Genomic DNA, 15,322 nt, shown 5'->3' with positions numbered 1-15,322 from the left:
CCTTAGAGCTGCTATTTCTCCGTAGGCCTGATTTTCTCTCTCTCTCTCTCTCTCTCTTTCTTTCTTTTTTTTTTTAACACAGACCCATTCTGTTTTTAATTAGTATAAATGCTACATCCAAACAACAAGCCTGCGAAGGCATTCGCCCTGTTTTCTGATAAATGAGAACTGGCCCGCCGCTATCCGATTTCACTGTTCACTTATGACACCGCGCAAATCTTGAAAAACACTTCATTAGCAGCTCTTTTTATTAATTTGGGACATACTCCTTTTTTTCCAGTAGGAACTTACTGGTTGTGGCGATGTTTAATGGGGGCAACTTTGGAAAAGTGAATGCGTTAAAACTCGGTAAACCAGCTGGGTCAGGTTTTCGGATGAACGTGGCAGCTCGCTCCGCAGCCATGCAGCGAACACGATGCGTTTTAATCACGAGTCAATCCTGAGCCGCGCATATTTTTGGAATCACAGCCCCTGGGCGTGTTCAGCGGTAATGACGTAGTTACGAACACACGAGCATTCGAATCTCATATGAGCTCATGACATGAGGTTCCATGCAAGTAAAACCTATACTGTCCTGTGCATGAGTTGCCTTTTGAGATTATCACAACTAATACTGAACATATGAGGGGTTTTTTTTTGGGGTTTTTTTTCAGAGAAGATACAGAAGTCAGACCAACTGACAACAGTGTGGCGTTTCTCACCAGCAAGCAACAGACGATTATAGTTCTATAAAAACAATAATTCAATATCATGTAACACATTTGTTGCTACTCAAATCGCCGGAACAGATGAGGAAAAACCTTGTGGTTACCATAATTTGAAAGTGGGATGGTAATTATTCAGAATGTTCTAAATGGCAAGGATAGAGTCTCTTTGCCAATTATGATACATTATGCACACTAATGACACTTAACTGTGCAGGACTTTACACTGCTGAGACAGCGAAAATTTCAGAGTAGAAGATCAGAGAAGAAGAAAAAGGTAAAAGAAAAGAAAAACAGAAGGAGCTGCTGATGCGTCTCTCTCTCTCTCTCTCTCTCTCTCTCAGGCTAAAGATGAGTGACACTAAGGTACAACGACAGCTTTATCAAGAAGAAAGCTCAGCAATCGGCAGAATAGACTGTTAATTCAACCATAAGAAACCAGATCCTGGATCCAACAACACACACATCAGACAGGCCCATCAACAGATGATTCATGTCTCGTGTGAGTGAGTGTGTGTGTGTGTGTGTGTGTGTGTGAGAGAGAGAGAGAAAGAGCGAGAGAGAGAGAGAGAGAGAGAGAGAGAGATACAGGTAAGTTACTGTAACAGATGGGTACCCACAAGTCCACTATCTTATGCTTCTCTTACTTGCAGACTAGACCAGCAGTAAAACTGCTCCATATTGGATGTTAACCGCTAAGGCAGTGTATTGTTCACTGGAAGATGGCCAGATGAATGGAAAAAGATTCTGTCATATTCAGCTCTGCCCACTGATCAGAATCAAGCACTTTCAGTCAATACTAGTGACAAACCGATACTTGTCCAGTAACAGTGCTGTTTTCACATGTAGGCTTAGTCTACCTTTAAAAGCATTCTTGGCTCCATCTGATTTCTGTCAATTCATTTGACTCTTGAGGGAAATAATAATAATAAAAAAAACATTAGTGTAAAAAAAAACAAAAAAAAAAAACAGGGAAACTTTATCAGTTTGCAGCACAATGCTCCTTCAAACACACGCAACAACGCTGATGAAACAGTGATGAAATCTGTTCTTCAAACACAAGCAACCACGTTGATGAAACAGCAGTGAAATCTGTAACATTAGACTGAAAAGTTGCATGTTTAAATATAATTTTTCAAATAACACAGTTACCTATTCAGAATATCTATATGAATATGACTGTGTTATGTAATATGTGATTGATTATTACAGTCATGGTTAAGGGTGTTCCAAAATCCAATTCAGCTTTCAGTTCAAGACTAGAATTACTGACATACCCTATATGAAACCATATTAGTCCGAAAACCGCACAGCAAACAAGTCATCCAGTCTTCATGACAGCGGTAATCCACCAATAATCTGCATTTGGACAGGAATAAAGCTATATCTGAAAAAAAAAAAAAACTATAAAAAACTGGTGCATGAGGACTTTGTTAAAGTAGAAGTTCATCCAAATGTAAAAAAAAAAAAAAAAACCTCTGTCTCAGCCGTTTTCCACAGTCAGCAAATGCAATTTAAGATTTAAGTCTCTGACAGGATCAAGCTGGAGAATATTCCGGACTAGATAATGTATGTATTTGACGCGGTGGTTTTGGCGTTCTTTTAGAATCTGCTGCTAAAATATCAAGGAGTCTTTTTTTTTTCAATCTCCATCAAACTCAGAGAACACAAACTAGTCCCCCCCCCCCCACCCCCCCACCCCACCAGCCAACTCTACAAGCTTTTTGTAAAAAGTCTATTTTTGGGGTTTTATGGCGGTTTTGTGCCTTCCAAGCTGAGAAGCCCAGTGGACTTTAAGGGTCAGAATGGTCTGTGTGAGCACGGAGCAGGACTAGACTCCTATAACACATCCAGAAGGCTTTTTTTTCTTCCTCTGGTAGCAGAGAGCGGGCCCAGAAACCTCATTCATACGCACAGTCACACATGTGGCTCAGAGCCATTCACCATGATGACACAGCCAGATTGGGCTCTCCAGCGCCGGGCCGAACCGGGCAGGCAGCAGAGAAAACACACACTGTAACTCTATGTAAACTATTTGTTTTTGTTTTTTTTGTTTTTTTCTTTTCCACTCGATACGAAGGTGACTCAAACGAAAACAGCAAAAGTGGGACAACGTCTGTGATTCCTGATTCGGTCAGGGTGAGGTGGGGGCGGGGGACGCATTCTTGGCGGGCTGTTTTGAAGAAGTTGGCTCCCTTGTAAGTGTTAGAATTATTCTGAATAACACTGAACATTAGGTGTCCCTGATTGCAATAGACATATACAATTTTTCTCTCTAATTTCTACCTTTTAACGTGAATCCCTCTCGTTTCAGATGTCGCTTACGTAGCAACCAATTATAAATGCAAATCTATAACAGAGGCACCAATTTCTAATGGGCATAATAATCACTAGATTATTAATAGATTATTACCAAAGTGGACTCTATTAGCACTCTATACCAACGTATATAACATATGTTGTTAAACTACGGGCCAAACACACTCTACAGCCAGTAAACTCTACTCACAGAGAAAGACTCTCGTTTTTGAACTCAGACTGGCTGATACAGAGCAGTAACTGGGAACAGGTTCTTTCAAGTTTTCGCAAAATTCTGGAGTTTGAGATGATGACTAACCTCATGTTTCTGAATGTTCCATCAACAGTTAGACGACACATCTTTTCTTTTTATGAGTAACCGCTGCTGGCGTTACAAGACGCCTCAGATAGGGGAGAGAGACAAACAGAGAGACAGTCGGAGCCATGGGGGGGGGGTAAATCTAACACAGATTAAATTATTTATTCTGTAAACTCAATGTTTTTAAAAATCACATTTTCCGTGTGAAGAAAGTGTTATCATGTAAGGGTTACTGTTACTAGAACTAGCAATGTGTGTGTTTTCCAAATAAACCGTGGAGTGGTCAGATATTAGTGTGTGTGACTACCTGGGCAAACACAAGCGTAACAACGCAATGTTAATAGTTCGCTGTCAACCAAGTCATCATGTATTTTACATCAAGAGAAGTCACTATCCTGTACCGTCTCATATTTTGCCCTCACTTTTTATCCACAGCAACTGCATGTCTCTTTCTGAAAACATCACTGTCATCAGAATGTTTTCTCGACGTTCTACCCCACACAACCGTCCTTCAGCGCAAGCCACTCTGTAGTCTGAGATAGTGGAGAAATTCCAACAATGCACCACTCATCTCTAAGGTCTCCCTCAACCTACAAAATTCAATTCCAATCAAAAGACAGATCTGGCCTGAAAGGAGCAATAATTTGGTTCCTGTTTGCTCACAATTAGGGAATTGAATATATGGCATTACCCTTTAACTTCCTAGCCCCCCCCCCCCCCCCCCCCCCCCCCCCCAAATAAATAAATAAATAAATGAAGATTCCATGAGAAACTGGGTAGAGGTCTGACTGTCTAAGGAGGAGGGGTCTCTTTTCTGGATGTTTCCATGGGGGACGTGGAGACTGGGAAGGAAGGGGGAGGTTTTTTCCTTACTCTGTCAGAACGTGTTTCACACAGTGAGCTGTCAATAGAGCACTACACATATGATCTAGTAAACACACACACACTCAATCACACTCAAACACACAGACAAACACACAGAAAAACACACACAAACACACACACACACACACAAACACACATTTCTGCGTGCAGTTCTGTGGTTTGGTTTAAAGATGAAGAAAGAGAAACTTGAGGTGACACAGCAGTAAGAAAAATGAGTTTTCTGTTCATCAGAGCAGAAACGTTGTTTACCAAAAAAAGACAAAAAAAAAAAACAAAAAACAAAATAAACCTCTTATAAGCTCCCTCTCCTTCCCAGAATGGAAAAACAAATACACACGCACTATAAACAACAAAAAATGCTTTGACTGGCAGATGAAAGGAACCAAAAATCATTTTTGAGGACTAAATGACTGCACTGTTGATTCAGGCATTGAGAAACTTGTTTGTCGTGGGCAAAGTCTTTCAGTAATTATCCTTTTCTCGAGTCGAATAATCCTGACGGGCTCCAAGTGGAAACGACTTGTTCTGCAAACGTTAAGAGCTTAGAACAGGTTTTTTCACAGGCCTAAGGACTCCAGGCTTGGCATTCATTAAGCTTAATATTTTGAGCTTTTCTTCCAGCTGCTTTCTGGGCACTACATGACCCTAAAAAACAACAAGACATTTTGACTGCACAAAACTTAAAAATATACTTTTACGTTCTTATATCATATGATTCTCGGGGTTCACACACACAAATACACACACGGATACAAATATATCGATGTTTTCCATTGGCTAGTGTCGTGTGTGAATGTGTGCAAATTTTGGAGCCTTCCAAAACCAAAACTATGTAAGGGGTTGACAAGCTAAAACACAAGGCTTGCAAATCCAACTTGATGGCGAATTAACAGACTCGTTTTCAAAACACATTTCATGTGACGGAGGACGAAAAAGCAACTTCTCTGACAAAGTAAACGGAAGACGCAAACCCCTCGCAGCAAAACAAAGCAAGCCTCAATCAAATTATAGATCTGGAAAAGCCACTTTTTTGCGCTTGCAAAACGGTTTAATAGATTTGAAAGAAACCCTGAAGATATGGAGGTTGCTACAATTTAGCCTTATTAGTCTTGATCAAGGATTTAGCCACAACCACCACTCTCCCACCCCCCCCCCCCCCCCCCCCCCCCCCCCCGGCCCTCCCCACAGTGATACCAGAGGAGTGGCAGGCGAGCAGGCCTCGTTCGAGCATCCACATGTTTTGCCGAAGCGCCACACACACATCTGGTTTCAGTTAGAGGAGCTGCACCTATAAACACAGGGCCACAGACAACTGGTTGGTCAGGAAGTGCAATGTGGACTGGACGGGCTTTCACGGGATGGCTAATGAACAGCCCTTTCTCCCTCTAATCAAACTTCTGTTAGGACTCACAGACTCTGATCCTACTTATGAAAGTCCAGGACCACTGATGCAGTGTACACACATACACACACACTCACAAACATACACACAGGTGTGTGTGCGTGTGTGTGTGTATACATATATTTATATATATGTATGTGTGTGTGTATATATATATATATACACACACACACACACACACACATATATATATATATACATACACACACACACACACACATACACACACACACACATAAGAGCGTGATAATCTTGAATGTGTCACAGTGCTGCCAGAAATATTTTCATAACTTTTGATGGACACATTGTCACAATTTTAAGAACAACCAAACATGACTTGCTCTGCATATGCCCTTACAGAGATATTTAAGCTACTTCAAGCACAAATATTCCTACCTGTTATTTGGCAGATTAAAATTTATTAATTACTTAACAAAATAACAAATCAAACTGGTCTCACGTGGTCCCACAGCTCAACAACTACGTATAATAAAGTCTGATTTAACAGAATGCTGGTGTCATCGTCCGCATGCCGCTGCAATGGTAAAATAATTCGCTTTTTCAACACGTCCTCAAAGGCATCAATTTAGACTGTTAGTCCTTCACGTCCCCTACTGACAGACCGCATCATGTGGAAAACACTCTAACATCTTTCAAACACGATCAGCAAAATGTCAAACATGTATGATTCATTATAGATATAATAACGTCTACATGGAATTAAGCGTTTCAATGCCATACGAGCAAGAGGTGTTGGGGGGGGGGGGGGGCAGACTAAAGGGATTTACGTCATTTAAACCATTGAGTTTAGCTTATTCTTGGTAGACCTACTGGTTATACCGCCTGCGTCTCTTATCATTTTATGGGCACAAATTTCCTCCAAATTCTGTATCGAAGGGTGGGTGGGACCCCGTAAGTGTCGATGTCTACTTATAATCGACCCCCTTTTTCACACTAACAACACATTTAAGAAATATTAAGACGGAATATTAATACGTTTGCATAGGCACACAGCTGCTACGTTAAATTTGTCACGTAATTTGTTACTTTTCAGAAACGTTAGCAAAACTCTCGAGAAGAAAGTGACACAGTAATAGATTCTCCACAAGCTGCGTAGTCAGCAAAGAGAATGGGCAATATTTTATTGGCGTCAAAAGAAGTAGGTTACTCCAAATTATTGTTTATCGGAAAACAAACAATGGAGTTCACAGTTCGACCTCTGCTTCAGGCTGGGTTTAAGTTAAGTTATCTCGGCTCTCGACACTCCTTGCACAAAACTCTTTGGTGGAAAATTGCACAACATAGGATTTACAAAGCAATTAAAATGTGAAGATATTACGACTACAAGCATCGTATACCATAATCATCATGGTTATTTTTGTATTTTTTAATGCTACGCCTACGGTAAACTTTATGAAGTAAATCAAAACCGTTCACACCTGAATAGTCAACTCAACTTTTTCTACGTTTAATTTGCGCAAGACGACGGAGGGGCGCGCAGATATAATACCCACAAGTTACGTAGCATTTACTTTCAAAAAGTTCATGAAAACGTGACTAATTCTTAATACCCTCCGTTTCTTCTCAACCACTTATGTGGCCTTTTCCCCGAGACATTGGCTTACCGTCTCCGCCGCCGCTCCCCGGGCCACCTTCTACACCGGAGACACCGCCACCGAAATTCCACTGGGCCGGGGTGCCGACAGACAACCGAGGAAGAGGAACTTGAAGAAGGGTGATCCCGTTTGCACCCAGGCCTAACTTCCAGTCTTTAGACGGTGCAGTGCTTTTCAGGGAGGGGGGAGGACACTAAGCCGCAGCCCCCCGCCGTATTGTGAGACTGGGGAAATTCTTTTGACAGCTCTTCTTCTTTTTTCCCCCCCGCGACTCCCCCCTTTTATTTTCTCTTTTCCTTTTCTTGCGTCCAACAGATACGAATCAAAATACTGTCACACAATATGGCGGCCACACAAGTGTGCGTGTATCGCGAGATTTCTTGACTTTTCTCTCTCTTCTTTCGTCGTAAGAGGCGAAAATAAAGTTGGAGAGAAAAGTTTAGGGGAGGGTAGGGGCTCCTGCTTGCAAGCTAGTGAGGATAGAGACCTCTTAAAACCCTAGCAAAGTGGAACAAACAGCAAAAACTGACACTAGAAACGTAAGAGTCGATAACAGGGATGGTTATGAAAACAAATAACTCCCTCATCAACTGCCTTACTACCAACAACTACCAAGCTACTCAGTAATAAGCTATACAATGCTCAGTAAATTATATAAAGCAACATTTAGATATGCATTTAATTTTAATTCACATGTATGTTTTTGTGTTCCAGTGAGTGTGTATTTACAAACAAAATATGTATATACAAACACAATTTGTTGTAAACAGATCCATTATCAGTCGTTGTTAGTTCGTTATTATTACATGTACCATAAAAAACCAATGCCAACATGCATAGAAATTACACTGTACTTACCTATGTTGTTACATATTCATACACATTTAAAGAGTATTCTGTGGCTTAACCCTCAGTTGACAAAAGAAATGCACGTTAAATCATGAAACAAATCTAAGGACTTAAAAATAATATATATATAATATATATATATATATATATATATATATATATATATATGGGGGGGGGGGGGGGGTGTTTATTTGTTGTTGTTTTTTTACAAACGGGAGCCACAGTGACAGAGTCCACTGCCACAGCAGAGGACTGGACTGCTCTAATTGGAAGGTTTGTCCCCATACTGTGGGTGGTCGTATCTGGGGAGGGGGGAGGGGTACGGCTGGGGGAAAGATTGTGCCTGAGTGTCTGAGAGTATGTGTTACAGCCACAGACTGACTCTAACCAAAGATGGTTCAAATTCTACACTACAAAGAGTGTAAAATCAGCATAAGGAAGTGTGCAAGATTTGCTTTTTGTGTTCTGTTTTGGTTTTTGTTTCGTTTTTTTGTTTTTTCAACTGATCCCTATCCAGACAACAACAACAAAAATGCCTTCAGAGCATTATAAATAAACTAAACTTGTGCTGTTCGACAAGTTCATATAGAGACTTAAGGTCCATATCAGCTGGATGAGGTGATCTTTGATGAGACAGTCTCTGTTGGTGATCAGTGCTAAAACAGCAATGTTGGCAGCAGACCCAGTGATGGAGCCAGTGTTGTCTTGGCTGTAAGGTCACTGCCTGAACACTGTGGAACACGAGTGGACTGAGCACATCAGCACATCATGGGAGGCCCCAGTGTTCAGTGCTACCATGGTGAAGGAGGTGTGGTTTCCAAGCTTCAGAGCCTGGGATCTGCCAGTCAGGAAGGAAGTCCTATCTATCTATCTATCTATCTATCTATCTATCTATCTATCTATCTATCTATCTATCTATCTATCTATCTATCTATCTGTCTGTTTCATACTCTACTCATTCTATATGTCTGTATATCATCTACATTGTGTAATACAGTTTCTATAGAGTCTAATATTTCCATTCCTCTCTCTCTCTCTCTCTCTCCCTCTGTCTCTCTCTATCTATCTATCTATCTAGATAGATAAATAGATAGATAGATAGATAGATAGATAGATAGATAGATAGATAGATAGATATTAGATCCAGCCACAGGTATTGACATAGTACAAATCTGGAGGATGAAAGTGTAAAGAAGATAAACAGTAAGGGGAGACAGTTCAGCAAGTTTAACACAAAGACCTAAATCTCAGATTGTGGTCCACCAGTCTCACACTCAGCTCAGAGGAATAGAATACAAATCATATTAATAGAGAACAAACCCTGTGAAATGTCAAAAGGTCCCTTGAATATCCTGAGCTGGATTTCATTTGAGTTCTCCAGCACTGACCTCAGGTCTGTGTGGGTGTGCTCCAGTGTTGAAACGCTGTGGAAACATTGTTTGTTTAGCTGTGAAATTTCCTATTTCTTCTCTGTAGCCCACATTTAATGATCATGTACTACCGTGTGAGGTGAAGAAGCTCTCCTCTGCAGTGACTGGTGCAGGTTTTTTTTTTTTTACCCTCTCTGGCCTTCTCTGAGTGCAGAAGAATTCATGTTATTCTACATAATAGAGGCACAGTTGTGATTTCTGAACAAAGAACAAAGGGGGCAGGCAGAGAGGTGACTAGAATGGCTACAATTTTAGAAGTATGAAAAATCTGAATCAAACATTTCCAGATTGAAGAGGAGATGTTAACCACGGTAGAGGGAATAAACGGATGTGGTGGAATAAATCTGAAAAGTTTGTGGAGAATAAGTTCTATTCTGATTTGGAATTTTAGTGACACAAGGATGCTTTTGTAACCTTTCATGAAATCTTTTGTACATTTTTATGAGAGAGAGAGAGAGGAGCTTTTCTTGGAATGCCCTGCAATAATGTCTCTAAAAGTTGTCAATACATAGAATTACACAACACACACACACACACACACATACACACACACACAAACACATATACTCATGAACAGACATCTGTACATTTAAGGAAACTCAAAAATCCCCCACGGTCTTATTGCTCTACTGTAGATTATAAAAACATATATGGATATCTTAGAGAAAAAGTGTAAGCTGCTGTTTCCAACCTCTTGTTCCTCACACAGTAGTCTGTCACTTCATCTGCTCTTTCTGTTCATTGAAACAGTCCGATTTGTCATAAACAGGTGTTTCATTATAAATATGGCAGAATGATTAATGTTGACCGAGCCTCTCTCTCTCTTCACAGTAACACACGCACGCACGCACACACACACACACATAGGGTAAGTGAGAAAACAGACATTTGCAGGAGGACGACACATTTGTTCTTTAGTGGACTGGGTGGAAACACATGGTGTCTTGTGTGTCTGTATAATACGGTGACTCACACAAACCCTCTCTCTCTCTCTCTCTCTCTCTCTCTCTCTCTCTCACACACACACACACACACACATCCACAAATGGTCTTTCTCTGTCTGTCTTTCGCTCTCTTTCAAACTAACACAGAAACTGCTGCCATTTGACCCTTTGACTTACTCAACTCAAGGTCTGAACAAAAAGAGCCGAGTCAAAGCATGGATTCAAAGAGAGGCGGAGAAAAGGGGGGGAAAAAAAAGAAAAAACAAAGACCAGAGTCAGCCAACAGGACTGCCAGCCAATCCCCTCAGCCAGGCCAGTCACTCCTGCGAACTCCAACTGACATACATTTTCAGGATTCTACAGAAATCCCATGACTCAGCAACGAAACTATCCAGGGAATTTTTTGCAGCATCTTAACCATTCTCAGCAAACATGAATCACCGAGGATCACAGTGCGCATACTGAGTACATACTAAAAACATGTGTGTCGAGACCACAGAGCAGAATGTGAGATTCTTAGAGGTCTTAGGCTGAGGTGTTTCACTTAGTCGTCCACATTTAAAAGTTCTGTAGCAGAGACCTGACACACTGAGACACTGTCTAATCGTCATGGTGAAGATGTGGTTTTGTTGCTTTATCTTGTTCTTCTCAGAGAGGGCCTTTTCTGTATCAGCTATAAAATCTAAATGCAAACTGCTTTAAAACACAACACAAACTTCTTACTTTGACTGGATGTAGTAAGTGCTACAGGTTTAATTGGTATTAAGTTTGTCAAAGTCAAGCAAAACAAACAAATTAGTTTTTTGGAGGCTAAAATTGGCATTGACAGTTTAATTGTAGTGCTTTTACTATGCTGCGCCCTTTAAGCACACCGCTGTCCCGGTCATTGTCAGTTATCAGAGAATTTAGTGAGAGGTAAAAAGGAAACAGGAACAGTGTGTCCGGCACACAAAAGCATGGCTTTGAGACGTTAGAGGAATGGGAAAAGAAGTCTTTAACAAGTGTCCGAGAGCAGTGACCTCTCGCCCCCTCTGTTCTTTATCCAAGAATTGCAGCCGACTCCTGCAGAGATTTTCTCATTATTATTGCCAGCCAACTATTCAGCAAGCAACTTCCGTGGGTGATATGTCAGTCTTCTGTTACAGGTTAGAGTCATTAGTCCTGTAATGTTGCCTACAGCCATTTTTGCATGCGAAGACTGCATCAAATGGACGTTGTTGTGTTATGCAGTCCAAGTTGTCCAAAAGGTGCACAGCACTTTTGTATTAATAGGTGGTTTTCCAGACACAGATTAAGGATAATCCAGGACTAAAAATGATTTTTAGTGAGGAATTGACCATTAACAGTAACATTTAATCAGTGAATAGGTGTAATATGTACCTGTGTCACCTGAGGAAATGTAAAGACAAGAACACTCAAATTAAGTGACTTCTTACAAGTAATTGTAAAAATGGATGTAATTAATGGAGTTAAGTAATTACACGCATGTAATTAACATAACTGGTACTCTTATGCCAGGGGCAACACTGGGATTTGGACACAGGGCCTTAATGATGGGGCGTCGTGTAAACTCTACTCTACCACCCAGGCACCCCAGCCCCAGGTCATTTTAAACTGGAAAACCAGTACTTCCAATTAGGTAAATGTACCAAAATATCTGGACGCCCTAGTGACTTTATTCCTGATGATGATGATGATGGTCTGAATTCTTTGCTGAATCAAGTGAGTTTGAATTAGAGCTGGTGCCAAAGCTTGCACACACCGCATGTCCAAAAGAGGAAGGTTGCGAATCGCAGGGGAAAGTTTATGGTAACATTAAGGATTAGGTCAATATGCCCTGGGACAACTTTCACTTGCAAATACACCCACCGACAGTTGACACACACTAACAAGAGGGTCATGAGACTTGACAGGGATATGGGGGTGGGGTGAGGGAGGGGGGTTAGTTTTTGGTTGAGGGTGCAGGAATGCGGTCTCCTGGTCCAGCTCGCTGATCAGCCACATGAGGGGAACGAGAGAGACAGAACATTCCAGAAGCCGAGAAACTGACACCCTGTGCTGCATGTTCAAAAAACCTCTTGCAGACGAGTTTAACAGAACACTCCAGGTGACAGTGACTGGGATCGAATGAACGCAGCGCTGATTTAAATTGGACCCAGAACTTGACCGCGACCGGTAAGATGCCTAAAGGCTGCTTTGAATAATGGGGAAACTCCTTTTATTGGAGTAAACATCCAGAACATCAGTGGGAGTGTGTGTGTGTGTGTGTGTGTGTAGAGGAAGGGAGGGAGGCAGGATGGAACTGCGTGCACTTTTCCAGGGTCTGAGAAGATGAGCGGAAAACCTCTTGGACCGTTAAAAGCTTAGGAGAGATAACCCTAACCTCAAGCCACTTATAAAAATACCGCTTTAGTAATTAGTACATTACTCTATTGAACCTTGACCAGGTCACTTCACAAATTAATCAGTTATTTATAGTAACAATATGGACTTAAGACTGCAGATGAATCTTGTTCACATTCCCCTAAGTCATAAATCATAAATGATCTGTCAGGTAACCTTTAGTGTTAGCATATGATGTAAACCAAAAATAGGGAAACAGATTGAATCCAAAAAAAAAAAAAAAGAGGGAACAAAACTCAAAACGTTCAAAGCATAACAAAAAAAAAGACTCTTATCAAACACTTCATTAAATATTTTGATATTCTGAAGTTCGTTTTTTATAGAGCACTCTGATTCCTCAGCTGTCGTGCCTTATTAGGCTTTTGCTGCGTAGTGTGAACTGTGTGTATTATCATAACATTAATGGCTTTATGCTCAGTCCAGTTTCTTATTTTGTCAGATCCACGGATGATTTATCGAAACCATCTGCAAAGGCAAGTCGGGATTACCAGACGGTTTGTTTTACGATAGCAAATTCATGTCAGAGGATAAAGGTGGATCAACAAAGCGAGCCTAAGTGCTGTTTAACAGGGTCAAACTACCCTTCAGGCATAGTGCTGAAATAAACTTTTGCGACCACAAAGAGAGATCAAGCGACTGGCGGAGAAACCCAACTCAGTTCTGCAACGATGGTCAACCTGACCCTCCGCAGAATCAACCGAGAATTCCCTCTCGCACTGGGAAGCAATTCTGTAACAGACCGGGCTATCTGGTTTAAGTGTGATGGTGCAACAAGCTTGTTGGCTGCCTTCCAGAATGTTCCCTGCTGAGGCACCTTGCCCCTTACCCGATACCTTCCCCAAATGATAGAGTCCCAAAGTTTGACTGTTCATGTGACCCCAGAGATAAAATGACAGGTTTGTGACACTTTGGTCTGATCCACATCTGCCCTTTAACCTTCTTCTCTAGGGTCCTTCTTGCTGACTTGAACTATTTTTGGAAGGCGACTTGATTGACTGACCACTTAAGCCAACCAGACTGCTTGACAGACACTTTATCAACGCCACAGGGGGCGGGAATTGGTTGTAATTAATGTACAGAAATGCTGCCTCATTATTATTTGGGCTATCTACGATTGTATAGAACGGCTGAGGGGGAAAACTAGACGAAAGAGTGGCAGGTTTTCAGGTTTGCCTCTTTGGAAGATCCATCAAGGAAGTTTTTGAGTATGTCCTTATCTTGAGGCTCTTGCTAATTCTGTGAACACGGTCAAGGCTCCTCTGACAACACACTGGGGGTAAGCAAGTGTGTGTTTTGTCTGTCCCAACCAGACTCTAAGACTTCATGGAGTCATTGACAATAGACACAAAACAAGAGACACTAACACCAAACTCTATGAGTAATACAACAATTAGTCCCTTCAAGTTATTTGCTTTTGTTTTAGGAGCTGTGCGAGTGCATTAAAAATATTTCAGAAAAGGATATCTGTGCTATTACAAAAGGGAGTGGTGTGGATTTGAATAATTGAAGAGGCATTTGAGACAGTTACTTGTCTTGCAGGAAAGCATATAACCAACAGTGGGTTTGACTCACCTGTTGAATCACCAGTTGAACCAGTCAGCCAAAACGTGCATTCATCTGATGCATTTAAAACAGTAGAATGCTACATCTCTGCAAAGTATGATTTGAGAAGTAAAGGATTGAGATTTAATATAGAACAAATCCTTTTAGGCTTCTGTTAGAGATCTGAAAGGTATCAGCTCCACTGTTTGACTTCATTGTAAGTAAGTCACGCTGTAAAAACCTGCCTAGTTTTTTTTTTTTTGTGTTTTTTTTTAACCTGTGTGAAAGAAAAGCCATGAGTGAGGGTTCTACCACTCCCATACATACTACAGTGTGTTCTTTCCCACCAATGGCTCAAGCGTTTCAGCTAACCTGGGTCTCAGCGTTCGCTGACTCTTCGGATCAGGCGTACAAGAGTCACTAAAAGGAAATGACAAAATATTTCTCAGAGCCCTTGTCCTACCGACAGTCTTTAGATGACATTGCATATACTGATTATTTATAAGGGGTACAGTGGTTAGATTTGGATCAGTCCCATGAAGAAAAAGAGACAAAAGAAGAGAGGGGAGGGGAGAACAGCCAGAGGCCAAAAACAGAGAGGAGAGAGAGAGAGAGAGAGAGAGAGAGAGAGAGAGAGAGGGAGAGAGAGAGAGAGAGAGAGAGGGAGAGGGAGAGAGAGAGGAGGGACTTCATAATTCTGAGCTGGGCACCAGGAGACGAGGTGGAAAACGTGTCATGTCTGTGTTAATACATTCTGCTGTCATCTCGGCAGCTTGTAAATCTCTCCCCACAGAGAGAGAGGAGCTATAAGTCACAAGCTACACTGTACTGTAAGGGCATTTGCCATGCCAGCGAGATAGTTGTCAAGATCTTGGCTCACTCTCTCTCTCTCCCTCTCTCTCTGGTGCCTCTGCTAATCTCGGGCCTCTG

The 15,322-nt window shown here is 41.4% G+C and overlaps 1 protein-coding gene across 2 annotated transcripts in view; it reads right to left on the bottom strand.

Moving 5' to 3' along the window:
- tab2 (TGF-beta activated kinase 1 (MAP3K7) binding protein 2) overlaps window positions 1-7,467 on the bottom strand; it is a 41,808-nt gene extending 34,341 nt beyond the window's left edge. For both annotated transcript variants that reach the window (XM_030781955.1, XM_030781956.1), the window contains exon 1: window positions 7,234-7,467. The gene's annotated coding sequence lies outside the window, so the exon portion shown is untranslated. The remainder of the gene's footprint in view (window positions 1-7,233) is intronic.
- Window positions 7,468-15,322: the final 7,855 nt, after the last annotated feature.

The sequence above is a fragment of the Chanos chanos genome, chromosome 8, assembly GCF_902362185.1.
Source record: "Chanos chanos chromosome 8, fChaCha1.1, whole genome shotgun sequence".
Lineage (NCBI taxonomy): Eukaryota > Metazoa > Chordata > Actinopteri > Gonorynchiformes > Chanidae > Chanos > Chanos chanos.
The sequence above is the reverse complement of the archived record's forward strand: the minus strand, read 5'-3'. Positions and strand labels throughout refer to the sequence as shown.